Genomic DNA, 14,131 nt, shown 5'->3' on the forward strand with positions numbered 1-14,131 from the left:
CAGCAGTGAAAACGATCGAGAAGAGACAAAGGGCTGCCCTTTCCGAATATAAAGCGTAGGGAAACTAATCCCATTTTTCCCATGGGAAAGCTTTTATAGAGAGTAATATCAAAGATTGATGATAAATGATCATACGTACCTAGGCGAAAAACACATTTCAAGTTATTGCAATATTTCTTTGTTTTTTTAATTTTAAACTATTTGTACGAGTAAATACGGAATTGTTACAGTTTTGCAGGGCTAGATACGAAGATTACCTTTGATGTTGCTCACTAGTGCTAATGATATTGATCTCTTTGTATCTTTTTGAAACTCGTGAAAAGAAAAGACCGTAGATGAAAAAGAGTTTTTTTTTTTTCAAAATTTAAATGTGATAACTGTTTTTTTTTTTTTTGTACGAAATAAAGTAGTTATATCTATTCTAGAGATAATCTTGGCATACTGTTATTAATATTTCACGGAACAAAATGATCATTTTCGACGAAATCAGATAAATTGTAGCAGAACTTAGAAATCATCCAATTCGGTAAATCGAAAGATTTAAAAGGACAAAAATGACAGCACTTAACGTGACATCGATAGACCGAATTGGACGAATCGAAGTTCTCTTCCCGATTAGTCATTTAATTTTTGGTTTGCTGGATAATAATTGTGATATAATAAAAAATAGTAACAGAAAATAGTTAGTCGCAAACAATGAAGGTGTTAAAAATATCATACTCATAAACAATTGTAGTTCAACCCAGAACAAATAAACTTTTCTAAGTCAATGCCAACTTGTTTCAGTATTGTTCGAAAATACGGTCATCTACAAAAATTTAGCCTGCGAACCGCAGACGTATTTTTGGTAGTCGCTTCTCCCCCTCGGGTTTTTTCTCGGCAGCTGAAATTGGAAACTAACGCCAGAAAAACCGGATGCTCTCGCAGGCTAAAAAAAAATTACCAATACGTTATTTTCTTCTCGCCCAATAATCCTAAGGATAAATGCACACTGAGGCTATTTTAAACATTCCCCGTGCTTTAGCCGGAGGGTAGGGGTTTTGGGTAAAAAAAAAAAGGAGAAAAAAAAATATTGGCCCCCGCCAGACCCATGATACACCAAAGTACTCACATAACTTATCCAACCCTCCAAGTTGCGACCATTTTAGTCGCCATGGCGACTAGAATTTTGGAGCTGGCGACTAAATTAGGACGCAAGTGGCCAGCTCGGCGACTAATATTAACGTGACCTATACGTCAGGAGCTTGAGCGGACTATCATCTGGAGCGAAAAGAAAAACGTTCTGAGCATTAAGAATTCACTTTGCAAAGCTAGTTTTTGTGGGGTTTTAACCAACAGAAATGGAGACTGAATAAAATGAAATGTTACACGGTAAACAAAGATCAAGGAATTGCATTCAGTTGAGCTTGGGACGCGACGAAATTCGTTCCACTCAACTGAACTTTGGCACGTGACAATTTTACCTGGAAGCGTGAGACAACGTACCCAATCCGGTCATTTGCCATCGAAAAGAAGCTTGGAAAGCTCGACGGTGACAGGATCCACAATATATTTGAGAAACATCCAGATGTATTTAAGAAACGTATTTTGTTTCAGTGTACACGAAAATACTTGACTTTACAGCAAACTTGATAACACAAGCACGGGGGATTCTATAAATAAAAAAAACTGTAATGAAAAGCGGCTAGCAGTTGTAAATAAATTTCACTTGTGTGAACGAACCTTGGTTTATTTTTAAATTGTCAAAGATTTCATCAATAAAAAATATCCGTCTTAGTGATTGCCCTAAAACTTGTGAAAGTATTTTCGCGTTGAGTATTCGCGTTCCGCGGTTCGCATATTAAATTCAAAACGACAAACAATTTGAGCGTGAACTTTTCTGTCCATTTCAATACAGTCTTTAATTTTCAGATGAAGTTTTATATCGTTTGCTTATTCAAGCAGAAAACGAGGTTGAACATTTAAAAAAGATCATAAGCGATAAGGTAAAAATAGTGTTCACTTTATGGTCTCAGCAAGAATTTGATGCCGCCTTGATAAACATTGGAAAACTTTCCGCCATTCAGCTGCGAATGAGGCTATCTTATTTTAACTTGGTATAATCTGTGTCGTTTGCACTGCTCCTGTTGTGTGAATTATAAATGATATACACAAATATTTCTGTGTTTTGTGAAGCGACTTTTTTTCTTAATTTTCATCAAATATTTTCGCGGGAAAAATGGCGGTAAAGCCTATCAATTTAAAATGACTGAATGAGAACTGTGATCAACTCACAACACTGTTGCAATAATATAGTACTTTTTCATTGTGATCAGAAACTATTTCATTTGAGCATCAATCATTCCAATAAAAGCATATTTGAATCAACATTAGGTAGTTCTTTCACTGAATGGGACTTCAATTTACTTGGTGGTTCAAGGAAAATGTTATTAATAATACAGTTAGATAATAATAAGATTATCATTTATTATTAATTAATTATTAATTTATGCATATATTTTGGCGACTAAAATTTTTCACTGGCGACCAAACCTGAACAGTCAGTGGCCAAATGGCCACTAAGGAAAAAAGTTAACTTGGCGGGTTGTTATCATCGTTATAATGTTATCGATAAGTAGCACAAAAAGGTAACGTCACGGCTTGACACGATTGACATACGGCCGTTATAACATGCATAGAGGACGGGAAGGGAATTACTAAAATGAGATAAAAATAAGATATATACAAGGGAGCACCACCACAGGCAAAAAAATATAACATCAAAAAAGGACAATTATCACATCTTCTTGAATATACCCAACCAAGAAGTACAAGTTAGAGTACATGTGGAAAACAAGCGTAGCCTTAGTAGAATAATTTAACAACAAGTACGACAGGGCAAGGCTGAAACCCGGCCCCGTTCCATACCGTAAAAATCATAGGGACTACGCCAGTGAAGGCCAGATACCACGACAGCTATGGCGAGGTGAAAAAGTTGCTTAAACGTGAATTCGCGTTTTTTGATCTTTTTATCTTGGTTGTTTTGTCAAATGCTTATGTAACTCTCCTAAATTTTAAGTGGTGCAGTAACCCCTCTTCGATGCAAGGAAATGTAAAAATCGAAAAACAGCAGAAGCATTAGTGCGATGCATGGGCAAATTCAAGACTTGCGTGTCTTTCATCAGTTCTATTCCAGCACCTTGTTATCCTTCATCGTCCTTATCCTCTTTCCTGTCAACTGTATTTTGTGTATTTGGCAGTATTTCACTTGGGTGTCTTGCTTGACAACGGCTGAATGATTCGAACATAAAGCCTTCAGAAATTTTAAGGTTCACTAAGAAAGGATGAAATGCGCGTAACTTATACATCTCACACTGGCAGTCTAAGTTTTTGAGTTAGATTATACGACAGTCGACCGATATACCACCGACAGTCGACCGATATTCCACCGACAGTCAATGGTCAAAATATCGGCCGCGTCGGCCGCTATATCGACCGAGATATCGGCCGATATGTCGACCGACACTCGGCCGACATCTCAGCCGATATATCGGTCGATATGTCGACCGACATATCTCGGCCGATACATCGGCCGAGTGTCGGTCGATATGTCGACCGATACATCGGTCGAGTGTCGGTCGATATGTCGACCGATATGTCGGTCGAGGGGTGCACAAAATACACATGATCCAGGAAAAGTGCTTATGTAAATGCTTGTTTGTTTAGTCTTGATAGTCAGTCGCCTAGAAAGCCAAAGTAAGTTCCAGATGTTTACACTATATTCCGGCCGCCATATTGGTGTACCACGGATGTACACCAACATGGCGCTTCTAGTTACATTTACAACGAATATCTGAAGTTTGGGGGAATGCACAGGCCTAAAACTTGGAGAGGTGTCTTGTTTAGTTATCTTCTATAACGTACATCATAACTTCTTAGCTTTTTCCATTGGTTGGTTTTCGGTTTATTATTTCTTTTATTGCGTGGCAGTGAAAACGATCTGTACCCTTCGAAGAACAAAACAGCAACTGTGGAATGTTTTTTTGCAAAATGATAAAACATGTTTTTTAGTTCATTAGTTTTGTACATGTTCTCACCTTCCTCTGATATAAATCCATGCCATTCCTTATCTTTTAATTGGGATCATTTGCGGTCCAATATGGGGATCATTTCCGGTCCGGGATCATTTGCGGTTCAATTTGGGGATCATTTGCGGTCCGGGATCAATTGCGGTCCTGGGATCATTTGCGGACCCGTACATCCTGCAGTAACCATATGCTAATGAGGCAAAATTTTGACTTTTCCCACAGTGCGACCCATATATACCTATGGGTCGCGGTCGCACGTGGGAAAAGATTTCATCTTTGCCGGCTAAAAAACCACAAAAATTTGAGACCACACCCGGAAAGGAAAACTCTTAGACAGAAACGGAGGGTCGCACTAGTGGGAGATAATTGTCAGTTCCAAATTTCAAATTTATTTGCCTGGCGATGTCATCCTAAGCTTTGCGGGCTTGACTGCTGTTGATGCAATCGAAATTCTCGGCCCACAGGTTGATTAGCATTTTTTCTTCGTAATCCAACTATCTTTCATAAGATCGTTTTCCAGTATCAACGGGTTCAGGATCAGGAGATGATTGGGAAGACGAAGACGTCGACGCTTGTGAAGCGCTTACTTGCATGGGCCTGACCGGTAGAGTGTTTTCCTGCGCAATGCTCGCATGTGAAGTGCTCCGTTGTGTTCCCCTTCCAGTCATATCATGGTAGACGGGAGCATACTGCGGGTATTCCATGCTATCGCCGTAAAAACCTTGAAAACCTTGAAATTGTGCGGGATTATAATAATAGAACTGAACTTCCCGTGCGTATCGTTTTTCATGTTATGCTGACAAGCGTTGACAGTTACCACTGTGATCGCCATTGTTTGGCTCGACTTTTGGAAAATCTGCCTGCCCCACCCAAGCTAGGCTCGATTTCCGCCGCTTTCTCGAGTCTGGTCTACGTTCCTCCCCGGCTCCTTTGCTGAACAGCGGCTGGTAATCGTGCCTACACCCAAGCCCCGGGTGGGGGGGGGGGGGGGGGGGCACTGCCATATATGGGCTATATAGGTATGTGCCGCTGTGGAGGCTATGGTTTTCAAGCAGTTTACTCTAGGATAGGGTATATTAATCAGAGCTTTTGGGTCTAGAATAGGGTATCATTTTTCACAAAACTGACTAGTTGGTTGAAGATTTTATCTAGACTAAGGAAACCAGGAATTGCCACTCGTACGGGAGTTAAAACAAAAGAAAATTTGAAACTTTTAGCTTACGAGACGCGGTCGCTTACAAGAGGCTCCATATGTAGGGTTGGGGGTTTGTACCCCCGCCTCCCCATTAAAATTTGGGTAAGTCAGCTTTTTGGGGCGACAAGAGAAAATTGGGCAAGGGGCTTTTTGAAAATGTTTCCATTTGTTCATAAAAACCAGGGGCGGGGGAGAACACTCTGCGACGCCTGGCGTTTTTTTTGTGTTTGGATCATCCAACAAAAAGTGACGTCACATCCGGTAAAAAAGCGGGCTGAGCGGCAAAATAAAATTTGACTGCGACATAATCATTCTCCCTGTAAGTAAAACAGCAATGTTTCGCAATCGGCGGGATATTTCTAACGTTTTATTTGGCCATGATAAACAAAATTTTGTCTTCTTCCTCGCCATATCGTTTGTTGAGAAACAGAACAATTATTTATTCAAAAAGACGCTGTTTTGAAGGCGTGTGTTTTTACGAAATGTCGTCGTTTCTTCGTAGCTGAATTCCACAGGAGTCATCGTTTACGTGGAAATAATGAATTCTAGGTAAGTTGCACTCAATTCAAATATCCTATTCTCTTAGGTAGGCATTACACTGAGAGAAAAGCGCAATGTCAGTTTTCTACCCGTGGGAGAACCTATTTAACAGAAGGCCATTTTTTGAAATTTACCATTGACAAACACTGGAGAGTAATGGAGAGCTGTTAATCGTATCACACTGTAAAGATCCACACACACAACGGGGCGGAACTTTCTTGCCAATCGACTCTAACTCAAATTCTTGTTCTTGCTTGTGACTCAAACTGGCATTATAAATTCTGTTACGATTTGTTAAGAACCTTAAATGAGATATCTTAACGTTTCCCTTGGTAATCCTTTAATAACGGTAAACGCTTCCTTTAACATGTACATAAGCAGGCCGTGAACCCCTTAAATATAAACAAGAGGATATTTTTATGGGCGATTCAGTATCGGGGCATGTAGTGTTTGTTTTTTTTAGTTATGATGTAATTTCTTTTTCTTTTTCAATGGTGTTAAATGTCAGTGACACTATAAAGTTTCAATACACCCCCCCCCCCTCCCCGATCCTGTGAGGTCAAGCATGCACCTTAAATTGCTTCGATTCCTTTCAATTGCCTTGTTTACAGACCAAGTTCCCTATCTTTTAATCCCTAACTATCAAATGCCTTTGCAACTTATTTTGAAAGGTTAGACATTTTGCCCTATTTTCAGTCTGCTTTCTCTATGTAAGCTTACATCAAGACATTTCAGTTCCAGGGAATGAGAGAACCCTAGCAATTCTGACAATTCTCTCTCATAGAGTTCAATTATTTTAATTCATCACGCTTTCAACGTGCGATCTTAACAAACTGTTTGCAAACAGTAATGAAATATCATGCCCCAACACCCAGCCATAAAAGGAAGTCTGGGAACAGGAAATAGCAACAATGACACTACCAGGCTGGTGAATGTTACAAGCTATTATGAACTCACGTCTGACAATGATGAGTGACCATGAAACATGGTGCAGTGAAACTGAACAACCAGACTGCAACTGACATTGCTAGTGTTAGTGTTGTGAAAGTGATTGCTAACTACTAGTGTCAGTGAACTTGGACCAGACCAGAAAAGAAAAGGTTCCATACTAGAAGTTGACTGAGAGTAACAAGTTTGTACTCAAAAACTGAAGAAGCTGCCTGATCAGACAGTCTTAAAGCCAGCTTCATCGCAACTTGTCAAGAGTTCCTGGATTGTGTATGTGGGAGGACTCCATGTAATGACATATATCGGGAAGCTCTGCTCAAAAGTTTTCAGGCTTCAGATATAACTATTAAAGGGTAAGGGATTTCTGACAAGTTGAATTCAGTTGTATAATGAAAGGGTATGGAAATCTTTCTTTTAGGGATTTCCCTTCTTCTAGTTCTAAAATGTTGTTGATAGTCTCTCATTTACTCTCATGAGCCAGAATGAGGGATTCTGATGTATTGTTCAAAAAGATATTTTAAAACTACTTTCTAAGGGTTTAGAAAAGGGATACAGTATTAAGGGGTTAGACCTTGAGGTGGAGCTTCCCCATTTAAAACTATGTAGAATACCTCCCCCCCCCCCCCCCCCCCCCTCTCCTTGTGTAACAAGGATGTTCAAATTGTTTTCTGGAAAAAAGCAAAAAACAAAACAGCACCAATTTAAGAGATTGTGTGATTACCAATGTAAGTTCCCATTTGTGTTTTGAATTAAAATGGGCCTAACGTTATCCACAACAGTATAAAATAACCATACTTTGCAGCTTCAGAGAGAGACTCAAACTGATAATGAAAACAACTTTTATTTTTGCCCCTTCCTTTGTACCTTGTGATATTTTTAGGGAAATTCTCAAAACGTCTCTGCCCAAAGAAAATAAAAAATATAAATGAAAATCACTTTTTTTTTATCTTGAAAATGGTCTCTGAGACAAAAACGTTCTTTTTATGGCTAGTTATTATCTTACAATGTGTTGTGAAGAAACTGCTTATAGGAAAATATAAATGTTCAACAAAAAAAATGAACAGAAAAAAAAACAACAACAAACTTTTGCAGAGGAGCTCCTATATTCTTCAACTTACGTGTAGGGTAATAGAATCTGTTTTTACACTTTCAGACCAAAGAAAACACCACAGAAATGAGAATTATTGTTATTGTGTCTGAGCTGCATATTTTTTGAATGGAAACATTTCCCATAAATTTCTACATTATATTCGTGCCAGTACAGGTACGACAACATACCAAATATATTTTGGAGAGAGGAGTACTTATAAAATTAATACAAACTGGTGTAGTTTAATTTTCCATTTTAAACCTCTTACAGAATGCAACTTTTGGTTAGGTTGCACTTCACTGTCAAGGAAGAAATCACACCAAGGTGGCTTTGCATCTTTATTATGATTTCCGTTATCAGTAAAAAAAATCACACTTGAACAGGTCTCTTGATCATAAGGGTATTTGCTCATTTACCACCTATAAAAAACAAGATATAATGTATCATTTTTACCTGTGCTGTAAATTTTTCAAGTGAAATCAGTTTGTTTTCACTTTTAGAGTGGTTTTTAAAAAGGATCACAAGCACACCACCCACCCCTCAGTCCCTATTCCTACCCTACAACAGTACAGCCAGGATCCCATATCAACCCCCCAACATAAGTGATAACTTACCATAATACTCCTATACTACAATACAATCTTTGTACAGACAGACCTAGATTCAAACATCAGATCTCTGACTTTTTGGTCCACTTCATCTCCACTAGGCCATGAAAGCAACCATTGCAAATGTCCTTATATTTGTTGGTCTAATTTATTGTTGCTCTCTGATTCCCCCTTCCCCTTTGATGAAATTAAATTGGTTTAAAAAAATAAACTGGTTTAAACAAATTAAAGCAGAGGTAGAAATTGAGCCATAAAATTACTATAATTTTAGTATGAGGATATTGAAATATAACTATACTATTAATATCCATATGTTCTATTGTAAAGACAGTGTAACTACTCAAATTGACCTTCATTGTCAGAGACAAAAACCTAAAAACATCTAAACACAGGTCAGTGAGCATATTGCCAGTTTTGCTTTTGCCAACAACCATTCTGCCTCAAAAATATAGAAGATAATGACAATAATAACAGAACCAACGTCTGTCAATTCAATAACCACACTAAATTGCCCTCCAAATTCCTTTCGACACCTTACAGTAAAATTTTGCCAACAGCATAAATTCAACTCAATGCTTTAAAGTGCTTCTATCCTTAAATTTTTACCCCTTGAGTCAGAATTTTCAGGTGTATCACATAGAATTCCACAAAAGATTAAAAATGCTGTTTACCTTTTGCAAATATCTGCATCAGTTCCAAAGATATGTAGGTTTGAAAACTAGAAATATGCAAATGAGGTGACTGATGTTGTCATACACTTGACCCAATATTACATCAGGTTGGTAGGCTTATACAATGTAGTTAGAACTACAGGAAACACACCTATGGCTATAAAAATTATGTACAGCCTGTATTTTCTCATGGCAACTTGTTCTTTTCCAGTCCCCTCTAACCTGATTTCACTAATTCAGTGATTTTCAGCTTGAAAATCGTTAAACGAGGCTATGACTTTGACCTTGCATGTTAATATGCTTCCTAGATTGTGCTGATGAGGCACTACTGGCAAATATCAAAATGGAAAGCCAAAGGTGGCCAGAAAAGCCTATAATCATCAGGGAAGGTTGAAACCCAGTATGTTGCCATGGTAACAAAACTGTTATGCTCATATTATGGAGGACATCCGCAAATTTCATCATAATAGCACTTTAAAGCACTGTCCCTAGGAGCCCATGGTCCCTTGTATCTGGGATGGATGATCTATACGAGACTCCCAGAATATTGAGGAGAGTTGCTAGAATGATTGTATAATTATCTCTTTGCAGGAACTCATTAGACACTAACACTACTAACATGACTGAGTTTGGACAATATATATTTTGTTTTTTGGATACATGTATACTGTTACTGGTCATACAAGAGGTACCTTGCTACTGAGTTAAATCTTAATGTGTGTATTTTAAAGGAGAAGGTCACTCCAAAAAACATAAATTTTATGTCAATGCTAATGAAAACCTTGCACTGAGGTTAGCCACTCACAGAAGTTTCAGCGTCTGAAGTGCAGGTTTTCCTTATGAAGTTTGCCTCCAAAGAAGCACCCAGACCAAGTTTTCATGACATCATTCTGTCTGACAGATTTTGTCCTGATGGCTTGCGACAAGCCTTTTGACTACCAGTACTCTGGGTTATGGCTGCTCTTGAGACATATTATTTTGAGGTAAACATGCTCTAAACTCCAAAATAATAGCATTGAAGATAGTAAAGAGGATAATCGCTTGGAAAAAAAAAAATAGATTTTCCTGACCTTGTGACAGATGCCAAGTCAGTTGCAGGTTCTTCTCCTTCCCACCAATTTCAAGTTGGACGGAATGAAGTCACATAAACACAGCCTCAGGCTGCCAAGACAGTTGCAAAATGGTGGCCTCCGAAGTCGCTTCTTAATTTCAAGATGAATTTCTTAAGGATAGCAGGCACTTCAGAGGCTGAACCTTTGGTGAGTGAAAATGCTGAATATTCACTTGCTATAAGTGAAGACAAAAAGAGTAAGCTTTTTGGAGTGACCCTCTCCTTTAAACTGAAAACATGTGAGCTAAATGCAACAAAATGTATATTAAACTTGGGCCAGTTCAGTATGATTTATTACAAGGTTTAAATCAGCCACAAAAAAATTGTTAGCAACTGATATTACTTTGTGAAGGCTTCTGGAAGGGTTATACTTTTATAAAGCACCTGGCAGCAAGTACTATTTTGGTTTACTAAAGAAAGACTCTTGTTACTGCTTAAGGAAACTGTGTTTGGTACAGTAGGTGTCAAAATATTATGGCTTTGATGACATGATAATAGAGATATCAACCTTGGTAATTTCGGGGATAGTGGATAACCAATCTCCAAATAATAGAGTTATGGGACTTCACTATCAAAGTGATGCCTGATGCTTATTATAAATTGTGTATATTACTCCTAAAATGTACGATCCAGAATTTCATTTTGTGGGTAATAGTTCAAATTCATTTTCACCTCTGTGAGGTGCAAATATTCTTAAAACAATCAACACTGACAATTTTAAATTACAATGGAACTCTGTTAATCCGGTTGCTGGGCCACAAAAATCTGACCACATTAACAGTGTGGTTAAAGGGGTTCTTTAAATAAGAAAATGACCGACTATCTGAGCCTTTGTTCAAGCCAGAATCAAGTGGCTGTAATAACAAGGTGGCTATGTGAATGGGGTGGCCAGAAGGCAGGGTTCCACTGTGGTGATGAACATATAAGATGATCCTCTCAAACACTTACCCATAAAGATTTTGGAAAGTATAGTTTGTATAATCAGTTAGACAACACACAACTTGGGCCCAGAGCTGACTAGAGATATTCCATTTTATATCCGCACCCCCTTCCCCCAGCCGCACTCACTAAATAAGTCAATATTCACCACCTAACTAACAGAAAAGATAAAAGTGCAGAAATAACTCTTTCATAGCCCCGTCTAAAACTCATGTCAACAGAGGAAGAGGGAGTGTGGAAATAAAATAGAATGGCCCTACTAGGGACCATTTATATGGTCTTGGGTACCCAAGACAACCCTTCTCTTGAGTTACCCTGGCCAAGCTAACTTTTCATTTCTTTCTTTGAAAATTCAACCAACTGTTTACATTTAGGATCATGAACCTGTCTCGCCTGCGAGACAACAGGGGTGGGTGAGTTGTCTAGCCTTGGCTCATGTCACGCCTTGGCACCCTCACAGGCAGGACAACTTTTCTTTATATAAACACTACTTTATATAAACACTTGGCTAACCTGGACAACTCTTCGCATGGCAAGTGTCACATGATGCCTAGATTTAGAATTTAAAGCAGAAATATCAATTTACAAAGAAGAGAAAATTAACTCAGCAAAACCCACTGTGATTGAATGACTGAGGGAAACTCAAACAAAGAGGGATATTGCCCATTTGATTATTCAATAAGGGTTTTGAATAGTCATGCAGGGTCAAATTCAGCCAAATGCATGGGGAAATAAATGGCAAACAATCACTTTAAGATCACACCAAGCTAGAATTCTCAGCCCACCCACAATGGAGCAATCACAACTGAGCTTTGTGAATTATTTGATGCATGCATATGAGACAGCCATTTTTCATTCTTTCTTTACAAGATGGAAGGTAGATGCCATTTAAACATTGATCAAATAATGAACAAAGGTCCCGTTGCTACAGAGTTACATTGTATCCCAACCAGATTAACAGAAGATGAGGTGTTGTAAACAGATCTTTGAAAGAGCTAAAAAAGCTGTGAAAACAATCACCAGCGGCCTGTGTTCCCACGGCATCTCTTGTTGAGTCAATTTGATATATAGAACATATCTTTAAAATCTCAAAATAGTCGAATTAACTAATTATGACTACCAAAATCTGCGATTCTCCCTACACTATTTATTAACAGAATAAAAATTCGATAACCTATTTACCACCATGGTAGCTGACACAGTTGCCCTAAACATAACTTTTGACAGCCTTTTGCTTATGGTCTTATCAATAATGATGAAAAAGTAGCTTCTTCTAAACAACATTACCCAATTCAAGACTAGAGTACAAAACCCATATTCTATTTAAGGCCAAAATGGCCAAAACTGATACCCTATTTATGACCAAAACAACTGAAAAACCATACCTTTTGGGGCCACACATAACCCTATAGTGCATATAAGGGAGTACCCCTCGCCCCGGGTCACAGTAGAAGTGGGTACCTGTCAAAAGCGGAGGTAAAGTTAAGGGCTAAGGAGCTAACCCTATAAACAGGCCAACCACCCTCTTTTGGAACTGCCCAAAGAAGTTGATCCCCAGGCCAGCATTGCAGTTCAGACAATACAGAGGAATGTACAATTGACCACTGGATAAAATTTGAATTCTGTCCAGCATAGATGTATATTTATGAACAGCTTCACAGTACCCGGGGGGGGGGGGGGGGTACTCCCAGAAAATTTGGTGGGGGAGTGCTTCACCCCTTTGTTGATCTCTTCGGGGAAATCTGATATCCCCAAAGCTCGCCTCTAACTCTCAACATTGCTTATTTCTTACGGAGAAAAACCGTATTCAACAAGAGATACGGAAATAGGATACTAACCTTGAGTATACGCTTCAGCATGTCTTTTCCACCACACGCGCGTGGATACAGAGCTTCAACTGTGTTCACTTTCAGAAAAAAACGGTTTCTGTTAAATATGTTCCCGTTGTACACAGTGCAAACTATGGCCAGCAATACTTCATCCAGGTTGTTGTTAACATTATAGGCTATTGCACTTAGTGTTATCACCGAATCACGAACAATAAGAACCAAAAGTCGGAACAACACCAGTTTTGAATATGTGTAAAATCCGCCATTCGATGACAAAGCTCTCCGTTATTTTCCTTCAAAACAATACTAAACTGTTCTCTTTTGCCAACAGTTTTGCTTCAAAAGTCGAAGAAATGTGCCTTCACGATATTTCTATCCTCAGTATGGAAGGACACGGACCTGATGGTTTGCAAATAGAAGAAAATCTTCCCCAATCGAAACGCCATTTTTTCGCTTTGTGAAACGAGCTGCGCGGCACCGTTTAAACCGGATGTGACGTCACTTTTTGTTCGATGATCCAGTACAAAAATTTCAGGAGTCTTCTGCCCCGCCCCTGATAAAAACAGAGAATAACTATGGAACGCCAGAACTGTCTTATGATACTTTTTTTTATTATATTGGGTGGTTATGTCATTATATTGAGTAGTTATGTTATTATATTCGGTGATTAACTCATTATACTCGGTGCTTATTCCATTATACTCGGTGCTTATGTCTTTATATGCGGTGCTGTCTTCATTATATTCGGTGCTTATTCCATTATATTCGGTGCTTCCCTCGTTATATTCGGTGCTTTCTTCGTTATATTCGGTGCTTTTTTCCTTATATTCGGTGCTGTCTTTATTATATTCGGTGCTTATTCCATTATATTCGGTGCTTACTTCATTATATTCGGTGCCTACTTCATTATATTCGGTGCTTACTTCATCATATTCGGTGCTTACTTCATTATATTGGGTGCTTACTTCATTATATTCGGTGCTTACTTCATTATATTCGGTGCTTACTTCATTATATTCGGTGCTTACTTCATTATATTCGGTGCTTACCTCATTATATTCGGTGCTTACTTCATTATATTCGGTGCTTACTTCATTATATTCGGTGCTTATTTCATTATATTCGGTGCTTTC

General features: G+C 38.5%; 2 long non-coding RNA genes across 2 annotated transcripts; one reads left to right on the top strand and one right to left on the bottom strand.

Moving 5' to 3' along the window:
- Positions 1 to 5,590: 5,590 nt before the first annotated feature.
- Positions 5,591 to 13,438, top strand: LOC149104386 (uncharacterized). Its single transcript, XR_016210124.1, has 2 exons — positions 5,591 to 5,811; positions 13,330 to 13,438. It is a non-coding gene; the product is annotated as an uncharacterized LOC149104386 (long non-coding RNA).
- Positions 7,573 to 10,862, bottom strand: LOC149104387 (uncharacterized). Its single transcript, XR_016210123.1, has 2 exons — positions 10,190 to 10,862; positions 7,573 to 8,259 (listed from the first exon to the last, which is right to left on the bottom strand). It is a non-coding gene; the product is annotated as an uncharacterized LOC149104387 (long non-coding RNA).
- Positions 13,439 to 14,131: the final 693 nt, after the last annotated feature.

The sequence above is a fragment of the Orbicella faveolata genome, unplaced genomic scaffold, assembly GCF_042242905.1.
Source record: "Orbicella faveolata isolate gen_17 unplaced genomic scaffold, um_ofav_v1 contig_34, whole genome shotgun sequence".
Lineage (NCBI taxonomy): Eukaryota > Metazoa > Cnidaria > Anthozoa > Scleractinia > Merulinidae > Orbicella > Orbicella faveolata.